This window comes from Petromyzon marinus, chromosome 3 (genome assembly GCF_048934315.1).
Source record: "Petromyzon marinus isolate PM22_M1 ecotype Great Lakes invasive population chromosome 3, UKy_Petmar_22M1.pri1.0, whole genome shotgun sequence".
NCBI classification, from domain to species: Eukaryota; Metazoa; Chordata; class Hyperoartia; order Petromyzontiformes; family Petromyzontidae; genus Petromyzon; species Petromyzon marinus.
Window position 1 is genome coordinate 16,420,220 of NC_133669.1, and position 16,303 is coordinate 16,436,522.

At 44.3% G+C, this 16,303-nt stretch overlaps 1 long non-coding RNA gene across 3 annotated transcripts in view; it reads left to right on the plus strand.

The window, feature by feature from the left end:
* Positions 1-4,657: 4,657 nt before the first annotated feature.
* LOC142931300 (uncharacterized) overlaps positions 4,658-16,303 on the plus strand; it is a 43,470-nt gene continuing 31,824 nt past the window's right edge. For 2 of the 3 annotated variants that reach the window (XR_012947296.1, XR_012947297.1), the window contains exons 1-2: positions 4,658-4,876; positions 9,093-9,157. This is a non-coding gene — a long non-coding RNA (uncharacterized LOC142931300). The remainder of the gene's footprint in view (positions 4,877-9,092; positions 9,158-16,303) is intronic. The other variant, XR_012947294.1, reaches the window with a different exon arrangement.

Here is a 16,303-nt window from a genome sequence, read left to right on the forward strand (position 1 = left end):
CCTGAATAAACACAAGATCCAGGTCCGATTCAACACGGTACATAAAATGGGTGGTGGCCGAAACGTCGTGAGAATTTTATAGTTATTTTATTTTACTATTTCATTATTTTATTCTCATTCTACGTGACTTTACCGAAAGAACCAAAGAAGGGACGTAATATTCCACCTTGCAATATTGTAGAGCGATGACGTCGCTCAGCCAGGTGAGGTCGCCGGTGTGATGCAATTCCACCAAATGATCATTCTCAAGTGATGACGCCATTCCGTCGGTAGGGACAACGTCACTCGATTGAATGAGGGCGCCCAGAAATGACGTCATCGGTCGGGTGTATTTTTTGTATCGATGCCGTCATCCCTCGTGTGTATATTCTATGGCAGTGACGTCATCTACCATATGTATTGTTTGAAAGCGACCTCATCTCCCATCATATGTACAGTACGTCTCGAACGGTGACGTCACTCCCCCGGAGTGCTATTTGTCGAGCGATGGCGTAACCCACCGTGTGAAGTTGAGAGGGGTGACGTCCCGTTCTATAATGTGTATTGTTCCAGAGCGGTACATGCAACTCCCCATCACGTTATTATCATACTACAGTGTCATGGGACCTCCTTTGCCAGTATCAAAATATGAGAATAGGGTTTTCACCTTTTATCTGGCAACAAAACAGGTATATTATTGGTTCTTTCGGTAAAGTCACGTAGAAGGGAAACAATACAATAATAAAAATATAAAACAATAACATTCTCACGTTTCGACTGCAACACAAGCAATCATCATCAGGTGTGGTTTTCTGCTGTGGTTTTATTGCTATGGTTTTCACACCTGATGATAATTGCTTGTGTTGCAGTCGAAACGTAGTGTGAATTTTATTGTTTTATATTTGTATTATTTTATTGTTTCCCTTCTACGTGACTTTACCGAAAGAAACAAGAATATGAATCCCTGCAGTCACGAAAGCTTTAAATCAAAACAAAACAGGTGTTAAGTTAACACCAAACTGAAACCTTTTACAAGGAATCATGTCTTCATTAACCACAATACTTGTGGTCAAAATGCAAAAAAAACACGTTGTGCATTGTCTTTGTGCTGTACGCCTTTTGGCGTCCTCTGGTCTAACACCGTTTGAGACGAGGCTCAAAAGAAAGATGTCTCTGGTGTGGACCAATACGTTTCAAGGACAATACATATATTATCAGTATGTTTTTTGTTTGAATTTTGACCACAAGTATTGTGGTTAATGCAGACATGATTTCTTGTAAAAGGTTTAAGTTTGGTATTTTAACAACCTCACACCTGTTGCCAGATAAAAGGGGAAAAACCTATTATCATATTTTGGTACTGGCAAAGGAGGTCCCATGATGTAGATGCTCACCCCGAGCTCTCATTATTCTGATAGTGCATTGTCTTTGTGCTGTTCGCCTTTTGGCATCCGCTGGTCTAACACCGTTTTGAGACGAGGCTCTAAAGAAAGCTGTCTCTGGTGTGGACCAATCAGTTTCAAAGACAATGCATATATTATCAGAGTATGTTTTATGTTTGCATTTTGACCACAAGTATTGTGGTTAATGCAGACATGATTCCTTGTAAAAGGTTTCAGTTTGGTGTTTAACAACTTAACACCTGTTTTGTTGCCAGATAAAAGGGGTAAACCCTATTATAATAACATAATGTGTTTAACACGTAGGCTTTCGCGAACAATATCATCCATAATACAGGTTTTATTTGCGTTAGATCGCGTTAATAAATGTGTCGTTAAACCCGCCACCACCCAACATGGCCAATTAGTAAGGTTCGTCATGTAAACAGAACGTGGCCAAATGTCGATTTAAAGCTTTCGTGACTGCAGGGATTCATCTTCTTGGTTCTTTCGGTAAAGTCACGTAGAATGGAAATAAAATAATAAAAATAAAACAATAAAATAAAATTCTCATGACGTTTCGGCCACAACACAAGTAGCCTTCCTCAGGTGAAGAAACAGGACTGTCCGGAAGACAGCGCTTGAGTGAACACTGCCAAGCATGGACAGCGTCTTTTAAGCTGTGTGGGAGGAACAGAGCGCTTTGACAAAGGAATTTACATATAAATTAGCATGTAACTGGGGGATTAGAATGATGTTGGCGTGAGGGATTAGCACCACGGAGAGCGACGAGCTATGTTCAGACGGACGAGGGGAGGGGGGAGAAGAGTTTACATATCAATTAGCATGTAACTGGGGGACTAGCATAATGTTGGTGTGAGGGATTAGCAGCAGTTTACATATCAACAGTAAATTAGCATGAAACTGGGGATTAGCATGATGTTAGTATGAGGGATTAACACCACGGAGAACGACGAGCTTGTGTTCAGACGGACGAGTCCATCTATGTTTGGAACGGAGGAGGGGGGGGGGAAGAGGAGGAAGCAGCCACGGTGCGCTGCTCTGTCCTGTGTTGCGTTATAAACTGGACTACTATACAATACAATATTATACCTTCCAATCTAAGCTACATTGTATAATATCGTATCCATAGACAAATCCCAACCTTGAATTATACAATGCGTTACTATACACTACCCTATACTTTAGACTATAAAATATTAGACTTGTAGTATTACACTATGTATTATTCTATTAACCCTACTGTATACCACACTGCTGTATATTCACTATACAATTACGGTACTATATATTGCCTTATGAATTATGTTAAACATTACACTGTCATACTATTTATTATTATACAAATCCTATAAACTATACTATTGACCGTCGTGTGATAGGTACTAATAAGCAGTGCCAGCAAATAGACTGCGGTCTGAAAGTCACCGTAACATACAATCAATCAAGAACCGAAATGGTTTATAACGTCTTTCCAATGGTTACTCAGCCATAATCCATCTTCTCGGTTGAAATTGTCTCTGTGTTTGTATATGTGGATAGTCTCATGAACTAATCTCTCATGGTAGCCGGATGGCTTGCAGAGAACCTCCGTCTTGGCGAAGTCAATGTCATGTTGGCCCACTGAATTATAACAGTGATCTGCCACGGCAGAGGAGTTCGTTCTACCGTGTTTCAAGTCTGCTTTATGTTCGCGGATGTGGTCCGAGATATGTCGTTTGGTTTCTCCAATGTAGCTGCTACCACAGAGGCAACTTAGTTTGTAGACGCCCGGGTACTGTATGTCTGGAACCACATCTTTTTACAGACGGAACCAGATCATGGATTTTATGTACTGTGTTGAATCGGACCTGGATCTTGGTGTTTATTCAGGATTTTGGAGATCTTTTTTGTGACTCCCGCAATGTAGGGAAGGTGATGGTTTTGAATGGCTCAAGAGGATCCTTCTTCATGACTGGAGTGATGGCTTTGCGGATTGTGTAGTCGGAGTAACCATTAGCCTTGAGAGCTTGGTGTACATGCTTGAGTTCACTGGCAATGTGTTCCTGGTTGGAAATGCATTGGGCTCTATGGTATAGAGTCTTGATGAGGGAGTTCTTCTAGGATGGATGGTGGTGGGAATCTGGTTTTAAGTAAGCATCCATATGGGTAGCTTTCCTGTAGACAGAGTGGCTCATTGAACCATCAAGTTTACTTTTAATTAGGACATCCAAAAAGGGTAGCTTGCCATCTTTTTCGACTTCCATGGTAAATCTTATGGCTGGATGTATGGAATTGATGTGGTCGAGGAATTGGTCTAGAGCAGGCCGGCCATGTGGCCAGATGACAAAAGTGTCATCCACGTACCTATTCCATAAGGTCGGGCGTAGAGTGGCAGTCTGGATGGCGTCAGTCTCAAATATTTCCATGAAAACGTTGGCTACAACCGGAGATAGGGGGGAGTCCATTGGGGTGCCCTCAGTTTGTTTGTAGAAAGTTCCATTCCAGGTGAAGTATGTGTTGGTTAAGCAGTGTCTCAGCGGGGGGGGGGGGGTTACATCAGTATGCAGTCCTTGATGAACCAAGTCTTCAATGATTGCGATGGTGTCAAGTACAGGAACTTCGGTGAATAGGGAAACCACATGAAAACTGACAAGCAGGTCGTCTGGGGACAGGGAAATACCCTTGATTGTCGATACCAGGTGAGTGGAGTTTAAAACCGCAGAGGTGGTTTTTCCAGTAAAAGGCCGCAGGATTTCAGACAGAAAACGAGCCAGCTTGTAGGTGGGGGAGTTGATAGTAGAGACGATGGGACTAAGAGGTGTATCTTCATTATTTATCTTTGGAAGGCCATATAATCTTGGTGACCTGGCCGCAGAAGGTTTCAACGAGAACTGTTTGGTTTGATAAATGAATGCTGTTGAATCAGAAATGATTTTGTTGGTTTTAGTAACGAGGCTGTTGGTGAGGTCTCTTCTTATTTTTGTGTAGCTGCCATCGTTTCTGAATTTTGTCACTAGTGCAGCACACCGGTGTGTTGGAGAGCAAAGCCACAACATTTACAATCTGACTACGACGTTTCGCCAGTAATTACAAATAGCTTCATCAGTCGACAGCCAGATTTGCGGAGGTGGCGGGTTTAACGACACATATTTACGCGATCTAACCCTCGCCAAACAAACCACCCCCCTATATTATGGATACTGCAGTTGTCTTGTTCCGTTGTAGTGACGTCACTCCGCGAGTTGACAATTCTTTCTCGATGACGTAATCCCACAGTAGGGTGAAGTCACGACGGCGGGGGGGGGGGGTGACGTCACCGGCCCTCATCTGTCCCGGCCATTTTTGCGAGAATCAGGAAGACGTGACCCCCCCCCCCCACGCTGTGCGGCGCCGCTGATCTCCTCCTCCGCGCTCTCCTCGTTGCCGTCGCCGCCGTCCTCGCCGTCCTCGTCGTCTTTATCTCTCCGGCACTCCCCCCACGCCCGGCGTTTGTCGGCCGCGCGCAGACCCTTCCCGTAAGTGGCGTTCGCGCTGTCCCCGCCGTACGGAGCGCGCCGAGGGCTGGCATGGAGAGCCGCCCGTGGCGTGTGTCAATGTACACACGCCACGCACTGTACACACACACATACGCACTGTACACACACGCGAGTATTCATGTACGCGGTGTTAAACATCGCGTTGTGCGTCCGAGAGGCCGGCCCGTGCTGCTCAGTTGAATGAATAGTGCTTGAATGGGACCGGGTGTCGGGGTGCATTGTGCACAGCGGTCTCTCTCTCACTCTCTCCGTCTCGGAGGCGCGCGTGGGAGATTCCCTTTGGGCTCGCGTTAACGCGCAGGTGCGGCGAGACGGTGGCTGATGACGAGTTGGTGCGCCAGTGAGCAGGCGAGTGGCCGGGGGTGAGGGTGCGTGAGTGAATGTGTAAGTGGGTGAGCGGTTTATTGATTAGGCGTGCGTGCGAGTTGGTGAGCGGGTGAATGGGTCTGGGTTGGCGAGCAAATGAACGTGCGCGTGAATGGGTATGCGAGTAAGCGGCGAGCGAGTGAAGAACGTGTGTTTGAGAGATGGGTGAGATGGACGTGTTAAGTAGTGCGGGTTGTCTGCGGCTGCTCTTCGCCTGAGGCAGGTGACACGGAGCTGACGAAGGGAGGCAACACTCGGCCCAATCAACAAATGACTGTCGATGTCGTCCACCAAAGCTGTCAACCACCCCTCATCAGTGGCCTAACCTTATTACGGACCAATTCAGCCCTTATTGGTCACACCGTGCCCTGATACATCGCAACGTTCATCCTACAAAGTCCCATCACAAGGGAGAAACACAAACGAATAGACAAAAAAAATCGGAATTTTTTTGTTGTTGCCCGTATTGAAACGGCTATACGCCGTATGGAACTGTGAAAACACAATGTCCCTGTACAAGAATACTGGTAAACCGTATGTGTTGACAGGTGTGTTTCTCCACCCCCCCTCTTGTAACATCGGCGCAATGTTAATTCGCGAGCGTGGTGACATCACTGGCGCTACGGGATAACGCGGCGCCTGGGAGGTGACTTGGAACGGGTCCCCGTTCACAGACACCGAAGGACGCGATCAGAGAAGAGACGTGCGTGTTTGGGGTGCCACTTCTCATTGCGAGCTTGTCTCATACTGCCGGGGGATTGTCTTGTCCTGTGGGGGTAGTCTTGTACTGTGGGGTAGTCTTGTACTGTGGGGGTAGTCTTGTCCTGTGGGGGTAGTCTTGTACTGTGGGGGTAGTCTTGTACTGTGGGGGTAGTCTTGTACTGTGAGGGTAGTCTTGTACTGTGTGGTTAGTCTTGTACTGTGAGGGTAGTCTTGTCCTGTGAGGGTAGTCTTGTACTGCGGGGGTAGTGTTGTACTGTGAGGGTAGTCTTGTACTGTGGGGGTAGTGTTGTACTGTGAGGGTAGTCTTGTACTGTGGGGTAGTCTTGTACTGTGGGGGTAGTCTTGTCCTGTGGGGGTAGTCTTGTACTGTGGGGGTAGTCTTGTACTGTGGGGGTAGTCTTGTACTGTGAGGGTAGTCTTGTACTGTGTGGTTAGTCTTGTACTGTGAGGGTAGTCTTGTCCTGTGAGGGTAGTCTTGTACTGCGGGGGTAGTGTTGTACTGTGAGGGTAGTCTTGTACTGTGGGGGTAGTCTTGTACTGCCGAGGTAGTCTTGTACTGTGGGGGTAGTCTTGTACTGTGAGGGTAGTCTTGTACTGTGGGGGTAGTCTTGTACTGCCGAGGTAGTCTTGTACTGTGGGGGTAGTGTTGTACTGTGTGGTTAGTCTTGTACTGTGAGGGTAGTCTTGTACTGTGAGGGTAGTCTTGTACTGTGGGGGTAGTCTTGTACTGTGGGGGTAGTCTTGTACTGTGGGGGTAGTCTTGTACTGTGAGGGTAGTCTTGTACTGTGGGGGTAGTCTTGTACTGTGTGGTTAGTCTTGTACTGTGAGGGTAGTCTTGTACTGTGAGGGTAGTCTTGTACTGTGGGGGTAGTCTTGTACTGCCGGGGTAGTCTTGTACTGCGGGGGTAGTCTTGTACTGCGGGGGTAGTGTTGTACTGTGGGGGTAGTCTTGTACTGTGAGGGTAGTCTTGTACTGTGGGGGTAGTGTTGTACTGTGAGGGTAGTCTTGTACTGTGGGGGTAGTCTTGTACTGTGTGGTTAGTCTTGTACTGTGAGGGTAGTCTTGTACTGTGAGGGTAGTCTTGTACTGTGGGGGTAGTCTTGTACTGTGGGGGTAGTCTTGTACTGTGGGGGTAGTCTTGTACTGTGGGGGTAGTGTTGTACTGTGGGGGTAGTCTTGTACTGTGGGGGTAGTCTTGTACTGCGGGGGTAGTGTTGTACTGTGGGGGTAGTCTTGTACTGTGAGGGTAGTCTTGTACTGTGGGGGTAGTCTTGTACTGTGGGGGTAGTCTTGTACTGTGGGGGTAGTCTTGTACTGTGGGGGTAGTCTTGTACTGTGGGGGTAGTCTTGTACTGTGGGGGTAGTCTTGTACTGTGGGGGTAGTCTTGTACTGCCGGGGTAGTCTTGTACTGTGGGGGTAGTCTTGTACTGCCGGGGTAGTCTTGTACTGTGTGGGTAGTCTTGTACTGCGGGGGTAGTGTTGTACTGTGGGGGTAGTCTTGTACTGTGAGGGTAGTCTTGTACTGTGAGGGTAGTCTTGTACTGTGGGGGTAGTCTTGTCCTGTGGGGGTAGTCTTGTACTGTGGGGGTAGTCTTGTACTGCGGGGGTAGTGTTGTACTGTGGGGGTAGTCTTGTACTGCGGGGGTAGTCTTGTACTGCGGGGGTAGTCTTGTACTGTGGGGGTAGTCTTGTCCTGTGGGGGTAGTCTTGTACTGTGTGGTTAGTCTTGTACTGCGGGGGTAGTCTTGTACTGCGGGGGTAGTCTTGTACTGCGGGGGTAGTCTTGTACTGCGGGGGTAGTCTTGTACTGCGGAGGTAGTCTTGTACTGTGAGGGTAGTCTTGTACTGTGTGGTTAGTCTTGTACTGTGTGGTTAGTCTTGTACTGTGGGGGTAGTCTTGTCCTGTGGGGGTAGCCTTGTACTGTGGGAGATGTTATTTTACATCTGGAACAGCCATGCGTAATGTTGGTGGTCATGCATAGCTTGTTGGATAGTCGGGTACAGCTGAGACAGCCATGTATTGCTTGGGTAGCCATCTAAATATTGTTGTAGTTATGAATAGCTGATAATAGGATAATTATTCAAAACGTTCGGCTACTGGGTGTTATAAAGCGGTGTTAACGGTGATGGTGGTGAGGTTTTTGTACTTTGATTCACTGCCCACGCAGTCCCATTTTTTTATTTGATTACAGTAGTGGCGTGTGTGTGTGTGGTGACCTGCATACTAACGTGACAGCGGCGATGTGGATAAATCCAAGTGCAGCGTTTGGTGGAGAATGATTTACAATAGCTTCATTGGTCTTGAGAACATTACGCGTGATTGTCTTCCTCGAGCCTTTTCTTGATCGGTAATCTTAATATAAGTTTTATTTCTCTACTCGTGGATTATTCGTGTGTAAATTGCGTAACAGGTCTTGGTTACCAAGATCGATGTGTTATCAAAGCAATACTGTAACTCACTGGGCTGTCAATCCACTTACAGTGGGGCCATATCGAAAATTCGGGAACCTCGCATTAAAATTGTCAATCGCCTCAATAATACATTTAGAATGTGTTTTGAAAGTAATGATAGCTGTATAAATTGTCGTTTATTTACAGATTACATTAATAGTTTTTATAATCACATGTAACCGATTGCACCATCGCCATCCCAGAACTGATGAAAATTACCTTTTGAGTGTCCAATACCATGATATCTTATGAGCATTTCTTTCAGGGAAAATATTTCTATGAAATGTAGTCATTATTGGTTGATATTATACCCAGGAAAGAATCGAATTCTTTGTTTGCTTATGATTACCCCCATCTCTAAAGTGTCTAGAGCAGTGGCACAGTGGTTAGCGTATTGCACGATGAACCTGGCCACGGGAGTTCGAACACCAGCCACGGATAACGTCAGTGGTGAGTGATATTAGAATCTCTTCACCGACATGATGTGCGAAAGTCTTCATCCAGCAGTAAAGTGCCTGAAATGTCCATTTAGTGGAACTGTCAGGTAGCAACGTTGTGCGGTGTTTTGAAAGTAGCGTTGTCAAACAGAGCTGGATGCATGTTGTTAAACCCACCCCACCCCTCTCCGCTGTGTGCCTATTTGCGTTTCTAGGCGGTGACACTGCCCTGCCCTGGGGTTGGCTCCTTGGACGCCAAGGCAGTGGGTGTGCACGCAAGGTAAAGATGGCTTACACCGGTTGCATAAGGCACTCGCAGGTGGAATTTCCTGCACATCTGCAGATGAAGGTGCCTGTGTGTTTTGCACACAGGCTACGTGGTTCAGTCTTGTGCGCAATTTCGCTGTGTTTGGTGGAATTTAAAGAAAACCAAAAGCAAGTAGCTCCTTCCTGCCTTTCAGATGAATACGCAGGTTAGGTAGTGTGTGTGTGTGTGCACGTGCGTTTCCTTGATTTTCTGACACAAATTGAAAGCTTCATGAAAATAAAGGCTGTCAATGCACGGGTCACGTGTGCTGTCGTGACGTCACTGCAATGACATTTCTATGCGAGTGACATCACAGCGATGCAGCTGGAGGGAGTGTTATCAACGCTGAATGAAAGTTGAAGGCTGTCCGACACCAATAACGGCATTGGATGGCCTTCAAGTCACACACACGAGTCACATGGCTAATAGGTGGGCGGATGTTGCATACGCAGCAGTGTTTATATTAGACAGTGTAGACAAGGGATGCGCTGCGGAGGCTTTACTGCTGCATTGGTTATTCAGTGCTCGAACAGAGGATTAAGTTAAATCCATTACTCGCCTGCCCAAAGGGGGCCGCTACAAGCAACCAAATACATACAGAAGAACACCTGTAAATTATTCCCTGTTGAGGTGTTTTTTTTACTTTAACATCACCCTTTGCCTTGGTTGTGCCATTGTAGCTACAATTTCCATCTTAAAAAAAAAATCCCCATTTTCATGTAATTTACTAACTTTTAACTATTTCATATTGTTGCATATTATATATTCTTGGTTCTTTCGGTAAAGTCACATGACTTTACCGAAACAACCAATAATATGAATCCCTGCAGTCACGAAAGCTTTAAATCATTGTTGTATATTGTTTACATTTTAAATCTACAATGTGTTAAGGCTCCTTAGTTTGGCTGTCTGAGCGTCTCGCATTCCCATTGGAAGCTAAGATTTAAGTTGTTGATTTTGAGGAATATGATGCATTTAATGATGTGATATCAGTGCATGGAGTCAAAGATTAATATCAATGATTAAGGCTCACGATACTTGCATTGCATCATTCTTGCATTAATCAGTGTCCATCAATAAAATGCAATTTACATGATTGGACCTCCTTTGCCAGTACCAAAATATAATAATAGGGTTTTTTTCCCTTTTTTCTGCAAACAAAACTGAAATCTTTTTTACAAGGATTCATGTCTGCATTAACCACAATACTTGCAGTCAAAATGCAAACAAAAATACACTCTGATAATATATGCATTATTATATTTTGGTACTGGCAAAGGAGGTCCAATGATGTAGATGCTTACCCCGAGCCCTCATTACTTTGATAGTGCATTGTCTTTGAGCTGTACGCCTTTTGGCGTCCGCTGGTCTCACACCGTTTGAGACGAGGCTCAATAGAAAGCTGTCTCTGGTGTGGACCAATTGTTTCAAAGACAATGCATATATTATCAGTGTTTTTTGTTTGCATTTTGACCACAAGTATTCTGGTTAATGCAGACGTGATTCCTTGTAAAAGGTTTCAGTCTGGTGTTTTAATAACTTAACACCTGTTTTGTTGCCAGATAAAAGGGGAAAAACCTATTATATTTTGTTACTGGCAAAGGAGGTCACATGATGTAGATGCTCACCCCGAGCGCTCATTACTTTGATAGTGGCATTGTCTTTGTGCTGTTCGCCTTTTGGCGTCCTCTGGTCTAACACCGTTTGAGACGAGGCTCAAAATAAAGTTGTCTCTGGTGTCGACCAATCAGTTTCAAGGACAATGCGTATATTATCAGAGTGTATTGTTTGCATTTTGACTGCAAGTATTGTGGTTAATGAAGACATGAATCCTCGTAAAAAAAGGTTTCAGTTTTGTTGCCAGAAAAAAGGGGAAAAACCCTATTATTATGCAATTTACATGCTTAATGTTAATTTAGGCAAACAATAATACAACAGCGTTTGGATGTATATTGTGTTAAATAGAATCGTATTTCAAGATACTTTAAAATAAGAGTGGGCATGATAGGCTGCTTCTTTTGGACTTGACCATGGGAAGGGAGTTAGGTGTGGGAAGCGAGTTAGCTGGTGGAAGGGAGTTCCAGGTTATGGGGATAGCAGAGGAGGATAAATTACCTCTGACTGAACGAAGGTTGACTGGAGGCTATAACCTTAAGTCTTGGTTGCTGGGAGTAGAGTGTGCATGCAGTGGAGTAGTGAGTTCGACAGGCAGGTGCTAGTCTGTGGAAGATCTTGAAATTGATCAGGGAGTGGATTGAGAGCCAGTCGAGCGATTGGAGTACTGTGTAGGGTAATGTAGCCTAATTTACAAGTGCGGGTAATGTAATCCGGCAGCAGCGTTTTAGATGGAGATGGGGTATCTGGGCAGGTTGTAGAGGAGAGAGTTGCAGGAGCCAAGTGATGAAAGCATAGATGAGGATGTCAGCAGCAGCTGATGTAAGGGAATGGCAGGGTGTGGGAGATGTTGCGCAGATGGAGGTGCGTGACGCCCTGCAGAGTTCTGATGTGGAGGAGGAGAAACAAAGCTCAGGATTAATGACAATTCCAAGGTTTTGACGACCTTGTGTCAGTGTAATGCCAGAGCTGAGTAGGCACACACTCACATTCTGGTCTGAAATTAGTGTGGACTTTTTGCTAATGAGGAGTATTTCAGTTTTGGTAATGTACAGCTCAAAGAAGTTGGAACTAATTAATTGCCAGGGGCATGAATCGTTATACCCCTAATATTTAATAGTGACATGTTTTGGTCCTCTGGGTTTTTATAAAGCCGTTATAAAAGCCAGACAAATTGCCCAACATTGGGGCAGGCTCAGAGATTTGTAGCTCACAAAACTGAATGTTTATGATTTGTTGCCTATCCTGGAGTGAATTGCAGTGTAATCTGTTAAAAAGCATGTGAAGTCCAGGTGTTATCATACATTCTCATCACTTTCAACAGTCATGATCAATCCACTGCTGGATGAAAGCCTTCACAGTAAATATGTTTTGCTTTTTGTTCTCCGATCCATTTGTGTTCCTCATTGTGTCTGTCAGTGTACAGCAATTCCTAAGCATGCCGAACTCCACGCATCTTTGTTTACTTTTCAGTTTTAGTTTCCACTTGCTTTATCACCGCTCATGTTTCTGATCCAAATGTATGAGCAGGTAATATGCACTCATTAAAAAATCGACAAACCAGGCACATTGGTATATTGCTTTTTGTTATCAAATTCATTTTACAAAAATAAACTCCAACCTGCTGTCACTCTCCTCTTCAATTAATCATCTTAACTCTGATTCGCTTGCAATAATTCCCTAAATATACACCGTCTGTTGTGTTTCCAGTTGTCCAACAATTGTTTATTGTTCTGCAAACCTGCTCATATTTCACTTGAACCAAACCTCACAGCCTTCGTTTTTAAGTTCATCAATCATTTCTCGGTGTTCGTTTCCAGGGGTTATAATGACTATGCTGTCTAAATCTCATGTGGATATTTTCTCCGTGAAAGACATGTATGCTTTTATGTCCCCCAAATATTTTTTGGGGAATATATATTTTAATGTCGCTGTAAAAAATGTTAATGAGATTTTTCTTTTTCTGAATTGTATTTTGTTACTTTCTTTGTACAATCCTGGTGTTTTCATTTTTATAAAAGTTTTTTTTATTACTTTTATACGTTCGTTTTTTGACAGCCTGAATAAGCCCACCAGCTTCCACTGAATTGAATGCATTTTCGTAGCCAATAAAAGCTAGGCATGTTATTTGAAGTTGTCATTTTTACGATGAGTGATATTTGTATATAATCAATGGTAGACTTTTTTTTCCAAACCCAGCTTTTCATGACAGTTGGTTGGCCTCTAAATGATGTACAGTCGACTCTAGATTATCCGCGGTAATTAAGGGGAGGACAGCCGCGGATAAAAACAATTGCGAATAATCCAAAAATAAAAACATTTCATGGATCTCTTTGCCAAAAAACACTGATATAGGTATTATGCTTAAGTGAATAACATTGAGTTTGTTAATGAACAAAAAAATATTTGTAGTAAGGAATGTACTGATCTTGTTTTATTACATCAATCGATGCGTGTGCTCAGTAATAACACTTTTATGCTCCTGCGCAGGAGTCTGCTCACTTAGTGGATAGTAGAGCCACGTCAATCAAAATCAGTCAAACTCGGCCGACTGTTGTAAAGATATTCATGTACTGCACTGTAGAGGCGATCACATGGATTTCGGATTAACTGGGGCGCATATTTGTTCGGTTTAAGCACATAACTTGCAATAAACATTTCCAAGAATAACAGTGTATAACTGTTTTTATATTATTAATTTGGGCTGAAGGGAAAATCCATGAGTTGTGAAGTTATGTCAAAATCTTAGGTGCATGGTTGATCCACAAATCGGATAAACCACACGCAGATAATCGAGAATTTACTGTATTCGTCCTGTGCGATCTGTACAAACAATGTATACATGTAATAAGAGGCTAATGGGTTAATCATTCCTCTAATCACTTTTGTTATGATACGCTAATACCCCGATTTACGTCTCCTTTTACGTTGTTTCGCAAATATGTCATCACTTGATTAACACCGCTGCCTGATTTGCGGTGCTTCAACCCCACATTTACGTCGTGGACAGCATCATCCGTCGTTTCTCGTATCAGTCACCTCGCAGCCTTCACCGCCACCTACCATGTCAGTTGCTTCGATTAATGTAGTTTCAATATTCGTCGTCGCACATTTCAGGAATGTATCCCCCTCTGATGTAAACTGGGGTATTATTGTACCGCGTACATGCTTTCGGTATTGAAACCGAATTCGGATTGATTGTGCAGTGGATAGAGCACTGCTGCCAGAGCCGATGGTCCTGGGCCAGTCATCCGTGTAGAACAACTGCGAAGCTCAGTGGGGCCTTACCAGCTGAAATAAAGTAGTAAGTGTGAGTGCATGCGGTTTGCAATCAGAAATAAGGTTGCCATTTCAAATTATCGTCAAAGGTCGCGCTCTCCATTGTCCAGAAAATGCGAGAAGTTAGCTGTCGTTCTTTGGCTAGATTGACCCTGCCATAGAAATGTGGAGTCTCCACCACTTTGTGCCTTGCGCTTGTTTAAGTGGGAAACCATTTCATCATTGCTGCCTATGTTTACGTAGTTGTGCTGTACAGCTCTAATGTATTTTCGGATTGTACGCACAACACAACCCAAAAACACGATAGAGAACTGATTATAATTATATTTAGGCTCGTTTTGAATACAAATTGTTGCATAGTGCACAAAACCTCCGTGATGCACGCGATTTTCACACAAAGCAGTTCCCTGTCGTACTCACTTCCGTATTAGCTGATAATTCCGTTTGCTGGCTAACGACATCCGCAGAATGGCGTGTGTGAGCCATACGTGACACGCAGTGTGTGGGACACTGTGTGTCTGCACCGATAAGGGTTAATAGCACACATTGTTGCCCTCCCTTGCGCTCCATGCTGTGGACCCCAAGAAGCCCCCCCCCCCCACTGGGTTCACACACGACGTGGTGCTTGCTCTCCGTGGAAGCGGCAGATATTTTCCAGGCTGTGATGTCAGTGATTTTTTGGTAAGTGTTAACTTTTTATCCTTCAAATCTCTGCTTCAGAGATGGTGTGAATGAGTTTCCTATGCTCGTGTAACATCGCCCGAGCGTGAGTGAAATCATGCATTATTTTTACTGCACATCGCACTACAATAAATAAAATACATACAAACGGATTATTGTATTGCACTTGTGGCAGTTTCCCGATAATTTGAATTTGCTACTCATCTCTTTCCATTCCTTTGAAAACTTCACATAAGTGTGGCCTGACACTTTTGATTAATTCACAGGTGCTCTGAATTGTCATCGTCTCCCACGGTGATCAATTTACCTTACATAGCATCCATGTCGTCCCCAATTGTTGCTCTCAAAAGTCCAATGTGATGCTTCAAATCTTAATAAACTGTGCCACATTACCTAGGTTTCCATGACCAGTTTTAATTGGGTTGCAAGTTTGTTGGGATTCTTCTGTGGACTGAACAGGGCCAGAACTGAGCTAAGCTGCATTCCAAAGAAATGCGTGACCTTGTCACTTACGATTCTGTGTTCCCTTTCTCTTCCTCCTCATGCACCACTTAATGTCTGTGCACTGTGCAGCCTTATAAATGTCAAGGGGAAGGCACACTTTTGTTAATCTGGAATGTAGAGATTTTGGGCAGTGATCTTTGGGTGGATGCTTGGTTGGCTGGTAAACCATCTTCAAATAAAATGTGCATCACAATACTTGATATTAAAAAATGCATTCATAATTCGAGGATATTCACAAGGCCACCGATGACAGAATGACCCAGCATGTGCCCGATCCTATCATTGGAAGCTAAGCAGGTTTAAACCTGGATAGTACTTGGACAGGTGACCACTGTATACAAACAGGTAGTCATAGGGGGTGTGGGGATAAGTGCTGGGCAGCACAGGACCCTTCAGTAGAAACCATTATTGTTCTGTTCTTCACTGCTCCCAAGTATTCTTCCCGATTTCATCTACCTGCACGGTGACGTGTGGTCAAATTTAATAAAACGTGATGTGCGTCGGGAGGCCCTTATCCAGCAGTGGCTTAGTAAAAGGGCCATGTAGACACTGTATACACATGTTCACAACGTGCCTATAAACTAACTTAGTCTTTTGCCCGTCCAAGGTCAGGTGTATTGCAGTAAATCTTAAACTTGCAAGCGAAAAGCAGACCACGACGTGAAATTAAATGCATCCATTCGTGTGCAATTTGTAAGGCCATGGTGACAGACTTATTTCATTTAAAGGTTAGAATCCCTTGTTCATCATGACGTCCTTTTTACTTCTATGTCTCAACAGCGTTACGGAGATCGCGTGACGTTAGGGTTCTGCCTTTGTAGTGAGGGTAGTAAGTTGACGCCGAGGAGGGGCGTCAACTTACTACAGGTGACATACTCCATTTGGAGGATGTCACCTGCTCATGATTAGTAATGGTGGGGGGAGGGGTTTCTCCATGCGGAGTGACATCACCCACTCATGATTATTAATGAGGGGCGGGTCCATGTGGAGGACGTAAACTGTTTATGATTATTAATGAGAGGGGGTGGTCGACGTGGAGTG